The sequence below is a fragment of the Suricata suricatta genome, chromosome 16 (assembly GCF_006229205.1).
Source record: "Suricata suricatta isolate VVHF042 chromosome 16, meerkat_22Aug2017_6uvM2_HiC, whole genome shotgun sequence".
Taxonomy (NCBI): domain Eukaryota; kingdom Metazoa; phylum Chordata; class Mammalia; order Carnivora; family Herpestidae; genus Suricata; species Suricata suricatta.
Genome location: NC_043715.1, coordinates 1,909,251 through 1,925,345, shown reverse-complemented (window position 1 = coordinate 1,925,345; position 16,095 = coordinate 1,909,251). Strand labels below are relative to the sequence as shown.

General features: G+C 55.8%; 1 protein-coding gene across 1 annotated transcript in view; it reads right to left on the bottom strand.

Moving 5' to 3' along the window:
• Positions 1 to 16,089, bottom strand: part of FBXO31 (F-box protein 31) — a 34,571-nt gene extending 18,482 nt beyond the window's left edge. Inside the window, exon 1 of the mRNA XM_029925458.1 lies at positions 15,939 to 16,089. The gene's annotated coding sequence lies outside the window, so the exon portion shown is untranslated. The remainder of the gene's footprint in view (positions 1 to 15,938) is intronic.
• Between the last annotated feature and the right edge of the window lie 6 nt (positions 16,090 to 16,095).

Genomic DNA, 16,095 nt, shown 5'->3' with positions numbered 1-16,095 from the left:
CCTCAGCAGGAGAGAACCAGGTTATCCTGGACATGGAGAAAACGCCGCTGCTCCAGCCCCACAAGGCAGGACTCAGCCTGTCAGAATAATTCGCCTTCAGCCAAATGACGCAGCCGGGGGCTGTTCCAACCAACGGTCCTGGAGGCCGGCGAGGCTGCGCTGCATCCCTCCAAAACGGGGGCGGTAACGTGAGGTGAACGGACTAGCGCAAGATGCCTCGTGCTCGCCCGTGCCGGTTGATCCGCATCCGCCAACAGGCAGGCCGCTTCGCCAGACCGGCGGGAAAGCCCGCACACAAGGCCCAGGAGATGCGGCTCTCCCGGCAGGCGTGAGCTGGCGGCTGGCTGCCCGGGCCCTCCACCAGCCGGGCCATAAAACCGCTCGGGACCGGGGCTGCGGGCAGGGGCTGCGGGCAGCGCGCGGTGCTACGCGTCACTCCGCTCCAGAAGATCAGCATGAACGCAACTAATGTACCTGCCACCACTTGCCAGGAGCTTCTAGTAAAATTAAAACAGAAACCAGAGGAGGGGACGCATCCAGACTCATTTCACAAGGCCAGCAGGATGCTGTTACCAAGTCCAGACGAGGAGGACACCAGGAAACTACAGGCCAATATCCCTGATGAACCAAGATGCAAAGATCCTCGACAAAGCATTAGGAAATCACGTTCCACAATACACGGAAAGGACTTCTAACCACGATCGAGCGGGATTAGCGCAGGGACGCAGGGACGGCTCAGCATCCGCGCATCGAAGTGGTAACGCCACGTGACCCGAGAGATCCCGGGTCGTCCCAGTGACGGCAGCTGTCGAAATTCAACATGTACTGATGATACAAAAAAAAAACCAAAACAACAAAACTCTCAACAAGATGGGTGTAAAGTGAACAAACCTCGACGTGCTAAGGGCCACACATGAGAGCCCCCAGCTCACGTAACACTCCGCGGGGAAAAGCCGCGAGCTTTCCCTCTAAGACCAGGAACCAGGTCGGGAGGCTCACTCTCCCGCTTGTGTTCAGCAGGGTCCTGGAAGTCTGGCTGCAGCGATTGGGCAAGAAAAAGGAAGAATGGGAATCCAAACTGGAGAGGAAGACGTAAAACTGTCCCTACCTGCAGATGACGAGCCACCGCGTACAGAGTCCCCAGAGTCTCCACCACAAACCCGTCAGAACGACACAGGAGTTAGCGAAGGTGCGGGACACACAGCCACCAACCGGGTCAGGCTCTAAGAACGCGGCCGGCGGGGGGCAGGCTGCCTCCTCCCTCGGACGCACGTCCCACGGGGGCCTCCCTGCCATCTCTAGGGGCGCCGGCCCCCCCTCCCCAGGAGCCCACCGTGTTCTCGGCTCCACCCGGCAGAAGGGGCTCCAGAAGAGGCCTTCCTGTCAGATGTACCTGGGCAGCCAAACACCGTGTCACCTGCACCGAGAGTTACAAGTGACCTGTGCACCTCGTCCCCGAGCAGTGCAGGACGGTCCCTGGCACCTATCAGAGCCATGGAGCACTGTCGGGCCTGCAGGCGGGAGCCTCACAGCCCTGGGTCCTCTGGTCGCACGGCTCCCGCCAATTCACACAGAGGGACATGCGTCAGCTACGTCGTTAACAGGGCACACCCCCACGATGCCGCCGGCGCCTGGCACACACGGACTGCCAAGGGTAAGGCAGGAACAGTGACATGCGGCCCGACAGAGAAATGAATGAGCACGAGCGACACAGCCCAGGCCGCTCCCGGGGGCCACAGAGCTCGCTGGGGTCTGGCACGGCGGCTGCCGATCCTCCCTGGCCCGAAAGGACATGTGCAGAGGACCTGTAGACCAGGAGCTCTGGGGACAGGGCAAACCGGCAAGGGAGACGGAAACAGTGGGCCCGAGGTCCTCCCAAGCCAGTCGCCACGAGGACATTTCCGGAAGGCTTGACAAACGTCAGACATTTCGCATCCTGAGTCGCCCTCTATAAAGAACACTGCAGGCCTCAAACTCACGCTGAAGCTGCTTCCCTCTCTGCACGCGTGTGAACCTCTGTCCCGAGGCTCTAGCAGACCCTGCGCACAGCAGAACGCCAGCCCTGCAAGGCTGTCCCCAGAAACCGCAGCCAGTACTTGCAGCCAGAATGTTCTGGACCATCCGAAGTTTCTACATGCCCACTGTATTTTTAAACTACACTCAACCCTCCCAGACTTCAGCAGTGGGTGGTCTCGGACGAGAACAGGCCAGTCGCAAAGCTGTCAGCTACGAGCTGGGGGGAGCATCACACCTTGTGGCTGAAAAGCCGAGATGGCCCGTGACACATCCCGACAAGCCACAGACACACCTGGCCGCCATGGGGACAAGAGAACACACTCCAGGGCGCCTCCAACAGCGGGTCAGAACCCATCCTGGCCCCACAGTACGAGCTCCAGATGACTGTGACGGACGTGTGACGTGGTGCAGCTCCAGGTGGCGGCGCCCAGGCGGTTCCTGGCAGCGCAGCTCAGTGTCCTACCCTTGCTCACGGACTGCTAAGCGGGAGGGTGGGTCAATGCTCCCCAAAATGTTCCAGAGGAAACTCTTGCCAAGAGGGCAAGAGGGTTCACACAGAACACAAGTCATGCCTTCTGGCGGCACACCAGCCCCTCGCGCCTACGGACACATGCTCCTGACAAGCCCCTTGTCACGGGAGCTGAGCACGGGCTCACACACCCCGAGGCACGCAAACGTGGTCCGAGATGGTGCCTGAGCGCCGCGGACCAGCGGGCACACGTCAGCCGCAGAGCGGTCTCACGGCTGAGGAGTGGCCCCGTCAGCGCCTCTGCTCGCTCTGCGCCCACGAGGCTCTGGAGCGGGGCTGCTGGGCCACCAGACCCGGACTCGCGGGGGCGTGGGGGTGACAGGACGGAGCGGGGTCGGTGCGAGCAGGGGTGTCGGAGGTGTTCTTGACGACAGACGCCCCTGCCCGTCTCAGCCCCACCTCACGAAGAGCGAGACAGCATGGATCACCTGCAGAGTGGGGCTTATGGAAATTTCCAGACTCGAACGATGCCATTCAAGACAGGAATTGGATTCTAAACAATCAACTGTTTCTACACACTTCTGTCCAGCGTGGGTACATCTTGGGATTTTTTTTTAATTCATGTATGCTATTAAATGTGACTACTAAAGTCTCGGAGCAGACCGTTTGCATTTAATTTTGGAACAGAAGCGTTTCAAGGCTTCTACCCTGTCCTCTCTCCTCAGCCTCAACGAAGAACAAATATTAAGACATGCATCAACAGCGTGGACTTGTTGGTACTGCCCAAAACCCCGAAGCTGCCGCGGCAGCCCAGCCCGAGTGTGCAGCTGGCCCCGGCCACGGCTCAGGTGTGGCCGCAGAGAACAGCAATGAAACAGCAACAGCCAAGGAGGGCAGCTCGCTCTTAGGACCCACGCAGCCCTTGTGCCCAGGTTAGAGCCTCCTCCAGGCAGCTTCTCGGCCGTGCGCGCACGCCAGAGCCAGAGCCAGAGGAGACACGTACGGCAGGTGTAAACATCTCTATACTCCAAGTGCTCGTAATCGGAAAGAATTTTCATGAACCGTCCCGACTTGACGCGAGGGTTGACACCTGAACAGACACAGCAGGGAAAGGGTAAAGATGGCCCTGCTTCCTTGAGGGCAGGCACAGCCTTCAGACCACAGCCTCTCCTGCCCGGGGACAGACACTTCCCATTACGCACTCGGCCCCCAGACCCTCAGCAGGCCACCGACCGTCCTTCACCAACAGTCACACCAGGAACTGTTGACGGCGCGCCAGCTCCGGGGCCCTGCTCCCGACCCACAGAGCACGGCGTGGGAGAGCCGCGCCCGAGGCTGGGGCACCTCTGGGAGACCGCTTAGGGAACCTTGTGCTCAGTGAGATCTCTCCCGTGCCTGGTGCACAGCGGGGTTCCCCTTGACCTTTGCTGTGTGCGCTCGTTTCTGATTAAGGGCCATGTCTGCCAGCCTCCTAACTCGGGCCTTTTCACTCTGGACCAAGGCTGCGGACTCCACCATCTACGCCAGGAACCAGCGCTGACTTTCGTCCAGCATGCATTGCAGAAGCTAAGCGATTCCCTCCTGGATAAGGTTTTCGAGCAAGTTCACCAAAACAGTTCCTGGCCCGTGAATATGCAGCCTGAGGCTGGCTTTGACAGGCGCAGATTCGACGCCTCGGGGCCCCGAGTAAGGGAACATGAATCATTCCCTGGATTTTGTAACCATTTTCATAGGGTCAGGATTCAGCAGTGAAAAGAAGTCTCCAGACGTCTGCCTGTGCCTGCCCACACGCCCAGCACTCCAGACACATGCAAGAGCGTCTTCACCCGTGCCCTCTCCCTCGCCCACCCCAGCTTCCCCCCGCTGTACCATCCGCCACCCACCTGCGTGCCCCCCTGCACTCCACAGGACGGCAGAGCCAAGCTGAGCTCCGAGGGGGCCTTAATTCCCACATGTGCACCCACCCCGGTGGGCAGAGGCACCTGCCTGCCTCCAGACGCTATTCTGAGCGCTCCCACTCCCGAGGACAAGTTTGCCTTCGAGCTGCTTTCAGATGATACTGTCCAACGACCTCAGGGACTCAAGCAGTCAGATGATAACCACCTGACGCCGTGACGGTCCAGAAGAGCCGGGACCCCGCTGTTCCGTGTGCGCGTGCACAGAGACTGCTGCGGGGGGTGGGGAGGGCTTCCACTTAACAATGCTGACAGCGAGCCTAAAGCCCCCAACTCCACACTCCGGTGGGACTCAGGATACCAGCTCTGGGCAACCACAGAGGAACCAGGGTGCACCCAGGGCCGTGTGCGCCCACAGAATGGAGGCTGCAGCGGGGAGGGGGCAGAACTGGCTTTCTGGAATCTGGCCTTTGCAGGATGCACAGCAGCACTGTTCTGGCTGCTGAGAAGACAGGAAGGAATCAGGCGTTCAGGACGTGTGACCACTGGGGCCCCCAGACCCAGGTCCCCTGGAGAGATGCAGAGGCGTGAGCAGAAAGCAGTATGAGCGTACATCGGGAAGGGGGAGCTGGTGGGCCCCGAGCAGCTGGCCTCGCGTGGGGTCCAGGGCCAAGGACGGGGCCCAGGGGGCAATTGCCGATCTGGGTGCAGCAGCGAAGGGTGAGGAGGAAGCCCAAGGCCCCAGGAGGACAGGGGGGAAGTAGGGTGCTGGGCGTGGCAGAGAGGCCGCCAGAGGCGCAGGGCAGGTCGGAGGGCGCAGCCGAGCCCCAGCAAGCCGCATGGGTCTCGAGGACACCAGCTCCTCGGAGGAAGGCCCTTGAGGAACCCCCCACTGCCGGCGTGAGCAAGCCGCACTCGGAACACGTGCCGCATGCGGGGCCCCCAGGGTCTCCCACAGAGCCTGCCCTCCGTGGCGACCCACACTCCCTAGGAAAGGCATCACAGAGAGAGACACCCCGAGTGACAGAGCTGCTCAGAGGAGGGATGGGGAAAGAGGCGGGAGCCGGCGCGGCCCAGACCCTGGAGGGGTGCCAGGGTGTCCGCTGGCCCTCAGCCGCCTGCCTCCTCCTCCCACCCGAGTCAGAGGTGCTCCCAGCCCCAGCTCGGGGGAGAGGCACTGAGGGAGCAGACCACCTGCTCTTTCAATGGAGAACATTTCAAAAGAAAGAAAACACAAATCTATAAAGATGGTTTTGAGATGAAAACTTAAGGTCCTTTTCAGAGCAATGAAAAGTCAACTTTAGGCCAGAGAGAACTGGGTCACCATCGAGGCTGCGATCCCCAACCCCAGGCGGCGGCCGGGCAGTAGACCTGCAGGTCGGCAACCATCCATGGCTCCTGGGCAGCGACAGTGTGAACAGAGGCCTTCACACGCCCCGTGGAGAGACTTTGGGGCTGGGGGGACTCTGAGCACACAGGCAGGGAGTATCACTGGTGACATCGGAAGGCAAGGGAGTGGAGAACAAGGAATGGGGGATCTGGGAGGCTCAACATGGGGACAGGGGAGGGCAGGGCAGACGGAGCCCAAGAAAGGGGAGCCTGGGGTGGGGCTGGAGGACGGTGTGGTCCAAGGCAGCCCAGTGCCGCAGAGGGAGCCCGGGGGCGCAGTCACACCTCACAGTGGAGCTGCTGTCCACGTGTCCCCTCAGGCTGCAGGCCTGGGATCCAGAGGAAGCGACACTTCTAGAAACACCCCAGCGTTTCCAGTGCAGCTGCGTTTCTCAGAGCTAACGGCCCCTGGTGCCTAATAAAAGACCCCATTATCCTTGACGGGCTGAGACATAAGGGCGAGATGCCCAGAAACAGAGGACAGAGCCCCTGGGTTTTCAGCGCGGCCACCACCAGCGCTGTCCTCGGCGTGCCAGCCACGACCCCGAGCAGGGGTCCGAGAAGGGACTTGGGGGTCAAACCTGTCTGCGTTCCCCGCGTGGGTGCTCCCGCTGCGTCTACCCCAGGAGCGAAGGGGACGCGGACGAACAGGGTGACTTACGCTTGGCGTAGACGTCCCTACAAGACACGCCCGTGATGTCCAGCTTCCGCAGGTTCTCGCACACGCCGTACTCTGCAACAAGAAACACTCGCTGGAGACCGTGGCCAAGAAATCACGGACCACAGACACAGGCTGTCGGGGGGACGGAAGGGGGCGCACGCCAAAGACTTGGCCCCGCCTTCTAAGTCAGAGTCCGCCCGGTGGGGGAGCCTGCGTGGGGCTTGTGCACAGTCAGCGCCCGCGAGTGCCAGTGCAGCCGTCATTCTGGGCGCAGGCCGCACTCAATGAAACGACAGTCTGCGTTGTCTATTCCGAGGCGCTCTAGAAGCCTAACGGCACAAACCCGAAAGCAGACGACGACCAGCTCAAGGTCAGGGTCTGGAGACAACACGTTCCCAAGAGAAGGACTTGGTCCTTGGCGTCAAGGCTCCACAAAGGCCCCCGCACCCCTGCTGGGGCTCACCACACTGCTGGTTCTATCAAACAAAGCCACAGGCCTGGGACCAGTGTCTCGAGTAAGACCCTGGAAGGAGGAGCCGCACACCTGCGTCCTTTGGCACCAGACCACCCGGACCCCAGCCAGTGACAGGGATCCTTGGACACCCTCCTGCTTCCCCCTCCCTTCCCCTGTCCCGCCCCGCCACAGCCCCACTTTTCCAAGTCACCCACCCCAGCCCTTTCCGGCTGAAACCTCGGGCCCGTCAGGTCTCAGGGGGCTTTGAAAGGCAAGCACCATACTTAGCTGGTCCCCACGGATCCAGTGCCCGCTGGCCGAGCTGACAATGACACCACCGCCCAGTGCCAACCATGGCTCGGGCCAGACGCCAGCATACTCGACCCTGCCGGCAGGCCGCTACCACCACGTCCACACCAGCGAGGAGGAGACACACGCAGAAGGAACCGCGGCCGGCACGGAGGGGCAGAGTGGGCGCTGCAGGACCCAGAACAGAAGCCCGGACGGGGCGCCCCGTGGGGTGAGCTCGGCCCCCGGCCCTCACGCATCACCACAGGACTCATGTGCTCACACCGGGTGTGAGCGTCCAGCCGGGGCTTCACCGCACGGCCGCTCTGGGACCAGCACGGCACCCCCCCCCCCCCCACAGGAGGGCAGGGTCTCAGCAGGCCGTCTGGAACGCAGATCCACGCAGCTCGGCTGGTGATGGCACAGTGCTGCCCCCACCACGTCCTTCTTGACAGTGCCCAGATCTTACGGAGGTCTGCTCTGGCCTCTTCAACAGAAGGGAGGACGCTGGCCCGAAATGTTCCTGTGAACTGGCAGGATGCCAACGGTGCCCAAGTGAGGCTCGATGTGCACACGGCACGGGGCGAGGGCCGCGCAGCACCATGAATGTGCACTTACGGATGGGGTGGCCCGCGTGGCAAGTCTGTTGCGTGTACACATCTACCATCACGACGAAAGTAAACCACCACTTCAAATACCCCAGCCGGAGAATTTCCAGGACACCTGCCTGGGGGGCTCGGTCACTTAAGCGTCCAACTTCGGCTCAGGTCATGATCTCACGGTTTGTGGGTTCGAGCCCCGTGTCGGGCTCTGTGCTAACAGCTTGGAGCCTGGAGCTGCTTCAGATTCTGTGTCTCCCTCTCTTTCCCTCTCCCTCTCTCTCTCTGACCCTCGCCCACACTCTGTCTCCCTCTGTCTCTCAGAACTAAAAAATTTAAATAAACACATAAAAATGTTTTGTAATTATAAAAAAGCTATTTGAAAACCGCTTTGCTGCAAGGGAACGAACAGCCCAGTAATTTGGCTGGAGTCAAGTCCGCACAAGCAGTAGCCTCCTGAGACCCAAGTGCCAGGAGCTGCCCAGTCCTCCCCATGCATTCCCTGTCCAACAAGGGAGCTCGGGTCCGGGTCCAGGGGTTTTCCAGAACCTCCCAGTCCACACAGTACTCTGGTCACTCTCCAGGGATGGGGGGAAGGGGGCTACAGTGTTCTCTCTCTCTCCCTCACCCCTGCAGAACCCACAGACACACTCTGCTTCGTCAGAGGCCCTTGCCCTGGAAGAGAAGGTGGATATTAATGGACAAAGGCCAGTCGTGACGGATAAACACACGCGTCGGAGCAGAAGGGGACCGAGCACGGGAGCGCCGACCTCATGCACCACATCGGTGCTGGATGCTGCCAGAGGGACCCAGCCCCCACCCCAGCACTGTGACAGCGCAGCGCGAAGACGCTACTGCGGTGCCCTGGTGGTCACACAGACACAGCGGCAAAGGGAGGCAGTCTCCCAGCCCCGGAAGGACTTGGATGGTGGCACTGATGAGAGTCCACAGGCAGCACAGGGGGAAAAAAAAAAGCCCGGAAGAGTCCAGGTGAGGCCGAGGCAGGAGGAAAGGGCCGCGTGACCAGCCGTGTCACTGGCAAGCCGGGAGAAGGGCAGGAATGTGGGCTTCCTGCCTGCCCGCCGCACACGCGCAGGGTTCTCTAACGGAACTCTACGGCAGTTTGGTTGTAAGACTGATTTTTGTTTGCACTAAATCAGGGAACAGTTACGCTCCTCAATATAATATGACTCCAAGTTTACTTCCGAGGCTAAAAAAAGTTGGGGGGGTTGGGGGGAGGGGACTCCACTGGGCAGGACAGAGGGGCTGGGCACCCAGCCCCCAGGTTTCCCGACGCAGCCGCCGGGTGACAGCCCCCAGGGACACCCGTCCGACGGCACAGCACTGCCCTCCAGCCCACTGCCTCACACACCCGTCACTGCAGCTGCATGAAATGCCTTTCTCTTTTCCCTTTTTTTTTAAATAATGTAGCTGAGCTGGAAAAACTCTCTGCACTAAGCTCACCTTAGGACGGTAAGACTGTAAAACGCAAAACCTGGACACGGACCACAGGTGTCCCTTAATAAACACGGGAACATTCGGGACGCCACACCAACAGAACCAGGATGGCTGAACCCGCCTCCATGACTGACGTGGCTCGTTCTCGACCAGGCCTGGCCATGCAAAGATAAACCGTCTCCAGGCCAACGGGCTAAGGACTCTGACCCTGTCCAGCTCCCACGACAGACACCTACTGGCCAAGTGACACCCACTCCTGGGAAGGCCCATCTGTCCCCTTAGACACCCACCCTTCCTGAGCTCACTCCCTGACCTGCCGCCCATGGATGAGACCAGGAGAGAAGCCCGTGAGCCTGACCGGGCAGTCACCCCCCAGGACCTCGTCTAGTATTTCTGACCTGTCCCTTCTCCGCGAATACTCCACACGCAGGCCGGGCCAACTCAGGCTTACTGGCCTCTCCACCGCCACCGGGTGGAAGGTGTAGGTGTCCAGGCAAAGGATGCTGACTCATGAGTTCCCAGCCCTGCCTGGCTTGGGGACACAGCCTGCAGTTCTGAGAGGACACTTGTTCCTTTCCAGAGTCCCAAAGATACCCTTGTGTTTACATGCCTTTTCCAGCCAGAAAGACAAACCCAGAGCCTCAAATGCATTACGTAATCATTTTTATCAACACAGGGAACCAGTAAAAATGCCTGGACTTCTAACAACCAATCGATTCTTTTTGGCCAGGTGCCAGTGTCTGTCCGACTAAATACGGTTGGGGGAACCTTTATTCGGTGCTTTCCGGGTGCCAGGTTCGCTTTGCAGCTTACTTTTTTAAGGTTATAAAAAAGGAAGTCTAAAAAATGTTCCCCTATGGTGCACCGCTGTCCCTTACCCTGCTCTGCTTTGCTAATTGAAAGGAAAAGTTTTCTCTCTAAAGCACCATATGAGATTCAACTTGCAAAAACATAGAGAACTAAAGTCCTTTCCATTGGTAAAGCAGGAAAAAAAGATAAAGGATTCCCCTCAAGTTCTGCAGTCCTGCTGCCGTCCAGGGCATGGCCGCCCTGCTCGCGGTGAAGACACGTGCGTCTCTAACTGCCCGCCCACCAGCAGAGCCCGTGGGCTCAGCCAGGATCTGCTCTACAGCAACCACAAGATATCCCGGAAGCCAGCCGTCACTCAAGCAACTCGCCCACCTCACCTCTTCCCAAGACGACCTTCCAATTTTAACCGTGTTCAACAAAAGCCACATTGTTCAAATTATGCATCAGCCTATTAGACAGGACAGAAATAGCATTTTCTTCGGCTTGCAAAAATAGAATTAAATATTGGTTTTTAATTCCCCATATCTGTCATAAAGATCATACGTTATTGAAAAAGGATTATTTCAAATTATGATGGAATTTAAACCCACTTTAGGCTTACAACAGATCAAAATATTACCCAAATATAATTCTATGTGTCAAAAAACTTACCATCAAGGGGAGAAATGGGCAAATTATATATCATTAAGTTCAAAACCTGACACCAGCAGGTACTGAGCTGAATAACATGAAATCCTTATGTCTGAACGTTTAGAGCTCAGTGTGAGAGGGAAAACACACCACGTATGAGCATTTCCTTTGTTCCTGAATTTGTCTTTTGTTATTATTTGAATATTTTTATTTAGAACTATGGTCTGAATGTGGACTTCTAAATTGACCGACTATATGGTGAAGTACTCACCAAGAAAAGCCTCGTCAGGGTCAAAGGCAAAATAACGCACTTGGCTTCGCCCTCAGAACTCCGAGACATGATGACTTATTTATAGCCCCACACGTAAGTCACTGCAGGAGGCCTGCAGCCAAAGGAGTGATGCATCAAAAAGTGTTTGCGGCCGGCCGGGCCGCGCAGTTTGGTGCCTCTGAGAGGCACACACCCGCCGGCTGCCCTGTGCGCGCCCCGGAGTCAGGAGCCAGATGGCTTCTCCCTGCCTCTTCACCTGCCCAGAGAATTATCACTAGAAAATATTTGATCCAATGGCTCCAATAAGCAGAGGGCTAGAAAAGCCAAAGTTCTATACAAATAACTGATTTGTTGCTAGGACGCTAGAAAGGGCGAACTTCTCACCCAACATCATAGAGAGCGACCTCGGTTTAAGTTTCCAGTGTTACCCCCCACCCCTCCCCATGGAAAACCATCCCCTCATTTTAAACACGCACACGCTGCCTGCACCCTGCACGTCAATCGTGGCCCCAAAGTCTAAGAAAACACAGGGGTAGGGTATCCTCTTTCCCACTCCTGGTTCTGTGGGTTGTTTTCAGTTCTAGCAAATCCAGTTATCAAAAGACAGAAAGCCAACGTGTCAACACGCAAATTCACTAATTAGTCTCACCCTCCGGAGACACTAAAAACTGGAGCCACCATTATACCCCCGTCAGGGCTGGACCAGACCTGGAGGTTCCATTCACGAGGGGGGCCAGGACAACCCACCTCCTCGACCAGCCTGAGAGCCCACCTCCCCATCGCCAACGCCGGGAGAACTTTGGTTTTTTACCTAAACGGACGTGGCGCTTTGGCCTTATGAACACTCACCTTAACCAAATGCCTAGTTCAGGAAAGATGAACTCTGGGAGCTAAGAGAAGTGAAATCAGACCAGTGTCACACGGGACTATTCTCACGCGTGTGTGCGCACCGCAGTCACAGCTGGGCCACCTCTATGAGACATGCAGGTACACCGTGCAGGATTGCCAATCGCCCAGTGTTTGACAAACGAGCCTGCAATTAAGGCTGCCAGAATGAACCCCTGGAATGGAAGGCGCGGCTGCTGACCGTCACATAACCCGGGGATGAAAACACCTTCGTAAATCTCATTGACATGGTACTGTTCACAAAAGTCACTATAAATGAAGTTAAATTTCAAATGACTACAGACTACAAGAAAATGTTTTGCCGTACAGCAATCTATCCAGATGAAACAAATAAAACCTAAAAATCAGTAAGAAAAATAATGGAAGAAAAAAATGGGCAAAAAGGATAAGCAAGTAAGAAAAATCCAAACTGCCAATAATTATATTTTTAAAATGTGTATCCTTACTAGTTATCAGGAACATGCAAATTAAAATAATTAAAAATGCATTGTTTAGGGGCACCTGGGCGGCTCAGGTTAGTTAAGCACCCAACTCTTGACCTTGGCTCAGGTCACGATCTCACCATGGTGAGGCGGAGCCCCCAAGGGGCTGCACTGACGGGGCAGTTCTCTCCTCTCCTCTCTCTCCTCTCCCTCCTCTCCCTCTCTCTGCCCCTCACCAGCTCACACACTCTCCCAAAATAAATACTTAAAAAAAAAAAACAATGGTTCAGACTAGAAAGAATTTAGCAGATGCTGGATTAAACAGGATAACTTAAAAGCTGGACCTGAAACGACGGCAGCTTTGTGACGACACCAACCGCACATCTGTTTCCTCTTCTGTGACTGCCCGTTCGTGCAATAGTGACAGGCGTGGAAGCAGCTAAAATCACGCCCATCAGTAACTGGGCACTACCTAGTAAAAGTGCAAAGCACACAGCCCTCTGCCCCGGAAACACTACTTCAGCGTATATTTTATCTGCATTCAAGGAAACCTAAAGACCGTTCACCGTATGCTACATACAATAAAAGAAAGAAAGAAAAATAAGAGAAGGAACAAAGTGTAGTGTCTCCAAATTATGAACCACTACACAGCATTTAAAAAGAGTGAACCAGAATTAAATGGATTTACATGGACAGAACTTAAAAGCACAAGTTCCCAAGGGAAAAGCAGATGCACTGTACTTGTACTATGATAGATTCCTAGAAACAACACCAACTACAAAACGTCACATCTGGGGACAGTGTCCTAGTATACCCTAAACACAAGTGTCTATGTCCTATACACGCTAGTAAGTTAAGCCTATGACAGTGGCTGCTTCTTGGAGTAGGAAGGGCCGTTTTGATCAGAAGTGACTTTGAGTATCCGCTGAGATGTTTTCTTTAAAAAAAAAAAAAAGGTCGAGGAGGGGCACCTGGGTGGCTCAGTCTGTTAGGCTGATCATCTGACTCTTGTTTTTGGCTCAGATCATGCTCTCACAGTTCCTGAGCAAGCCCTGAGTGGGGTCTGTGCTGATGGTGCGGAGTCTGCTTGGCATTCTGTCTCCTTCTCTCTGCCCTCTCCCCCGGCTCCCACCCTCCACTCAAAATAACTAGATAAACATTTAAAAAATTAAAAAAAATTTTTTTAAGGTAAAAGAATCAAAAGCAAATATAAGAATGAACATTTATTGGGGATGACTAGGAATATGCCTGTTTTACCATTTTTTCTTTTTTTCTTAATTTCTCAAAAAGAAAATTTTCGGGGTGCCTGGGTGGCTCAGTCGGTTAAGCCTCCGGCTTCGGCTCAGGTCAGATCTCACTTTCGTGGGTTCGAGCCCCGCGTCAGGCTCTGTGCTGACAGTTAGCTCAGAAACTGGAGCCTGCTTCTGGTTCTGTGTCTCCTCTCTCTGCCCCTCCCCCTCTCATGCTCTGTCTCTCTCTGTATCAAAAATAAATAAAATAGTAAAAAAAAAAAATTTTTTTTTTAAAAAAGAAATTGTTCCCTGTTAGCCTTGAACACCGCTGACCCGAGTTAGCCTTGCTTCTTCCGTCGCGTGGTCAGCTGTCCCAGGAAGTAGAACTGAGAAGTGCCCCAGCAGGAAAGGGCTGCACACACCTTCTTGTTTTAAAAAAATTTTTTTTTAATTTTTTTTTCACATTTATTTACGTTTGAGAGACAGAGAGAGACAATGTGTGAACTAGGGGAGGGACAGAGAGAGAGGGAGACAAAGAATCGAAGCAGGCTCCAGTCTCTGAGCTAGCAGTCAGCACAGAGCCGGACACGGGGCTCGAACCCACCAACTGTGGGATCATGACCAGAGCTGAGGCCAGACATTCAACCGACTGAGCCACCTGGGCACCCCCTCCATACTCCTTCCGAGTGTGGGTCCCAACTCCTTCTACATCTGCATCAGGACTTCCTACAGTTCCATTAGCAACTCTAGCAATTCAATCTGAACATTATCCCCAGAGAGTTTTACTCAGTGGCATACCTTTGAGCTTTTGATTACACTGAAGTCTTCACCACTCCCTGTTTCTTAAGCAGAGCTAGCCACAATTCCCCGGGGAAGAGCCCATCAGAAAGCAGCGCACTAGTTTGGCTGAGGGACAGAGAACCTCTCAAAGCACGAGGGAGCACCTGTGACCACTCTGGGTCGCACAGGTGTACAGAAAGCAAAACAAATGAAAAGGCAGAGTTCAGAGAGAAAGAGAATTTGGAACTTTATTTGCCTCTACTTTAAAATGTCAAAAGAAATGCACTTGCCACATACAAGACAAAAAGTGAATACTGCTAATATTTGGAGTGTTCCTACAAATTTGTTCTTACAAAAAACAGACTAAGAGACAAAACACAAAAACACAAATAAGGAATCACAAGAGATGAAACACAATGGCCAAGAAGCCCCATAATAGAAAATCGCCATTTAGGGGGTGAGGCTTTCACATGCATCCTCTCATTTAACCCTCAACGGGACCCTAATGGGAGCAGCATCTCCCAAATACTTGGGAAGGCGAAGCAGCATGTCCAAGGTCTCAGAGCACATAAATACAGCCTGCACCGCTGAGCTTTACAGCAGAGTGAGGACTCGCCTTTTCGGGGAGGATCTGGGGAAAGAGACCTTCTCCTGCACTCCCTCTGGGCACGCAAATCCCAACGGCTGGGCAGCGGGTGTCTAGGCGCTATCACTGTGCACACCCTACCACCCCCAACCGCGCTGCTGCGACGGGCACCTTAACAATATAATCGCAGAAATCCTCAAAGACACAAGGAGATATCAATTTCTACAGAAACGCACAAAAGCAACCCTGACAAGCACTGTTTATGACAAAGAAAAGACTGCGAACTCAGAAGCCGACCGGTAAGGGATAACCAGGCTGTGGCATATGCATGCACAGGAATGCCAGGAAGCTTTGTCTATACTGAAGCATCTCTAAGAGAATATATATGGCACGATCCCGTCTCGGGACTCTACATGTGCACACGGAGAGACGCTTCCCAAAATTTTAAGAGTGGCAGGGACCAGCGATAATCCTTACTTTCTTCCTTCTGTCGTTCTTACCTAGCCTTTTCACCAAAACATGACAGCTCACTGAACACCTGGGATTTGTCAACGTTTAAACGAACAAGCCTGGAACTCTGGATTAAGTAAACCCTTCCTCCTGGGATCTGTTACAAAACTATTCGCCACCGACTCTACTGCCACCAGCATCCAAGAGGGAACTCAACCCTCTCCCGCACTACCGGCTCCATCTGCCCCTCCGGAGACCCTCCACACTCCCCAGCTCCCGCTGCTTCCCCAACCTTCGCCCCCAGCGCTCCGCTCAGCTCCGCCCCCGAGGCCTGGGGACCGAGGACGATGCCCACAAGCGTCAGCTTACTCCCCGGCCTGAACCCACCCCAACGCCAGGACGGTCTCCGTCCTGTCCCCGCAGCCGGGGACCCCTCCACCCCCGCTCGGAGCCCCCAGCACCGACAGAGCGCGGCCCCGCGGCCCTGCAGGGACCCCACCTCTCCCAGACTCGGCGCCCCGGCCGTGCAGGAGACAGCCCCGGGGTCACCGCCCCCCGCCCGGCCGCGACCCTCCCCCTGCTTGCCCCCCGCCCGCCAGGACCGCCGCCCGAGCGCGCTTACCCTCCCGGCAGCGTCTTCTCCAGATGGTGTCGGTGTGCAGGATGCGCCGGAACTTGGTGCAGACCTGGGCCAGGCTGGGCAGGTCGGTGCCGGGCAGCGAGGCGAAGATCTCCACCAGCAGCTCCGGCGGCAGCTCCAGCAGCGAGCAGCGCGGGGG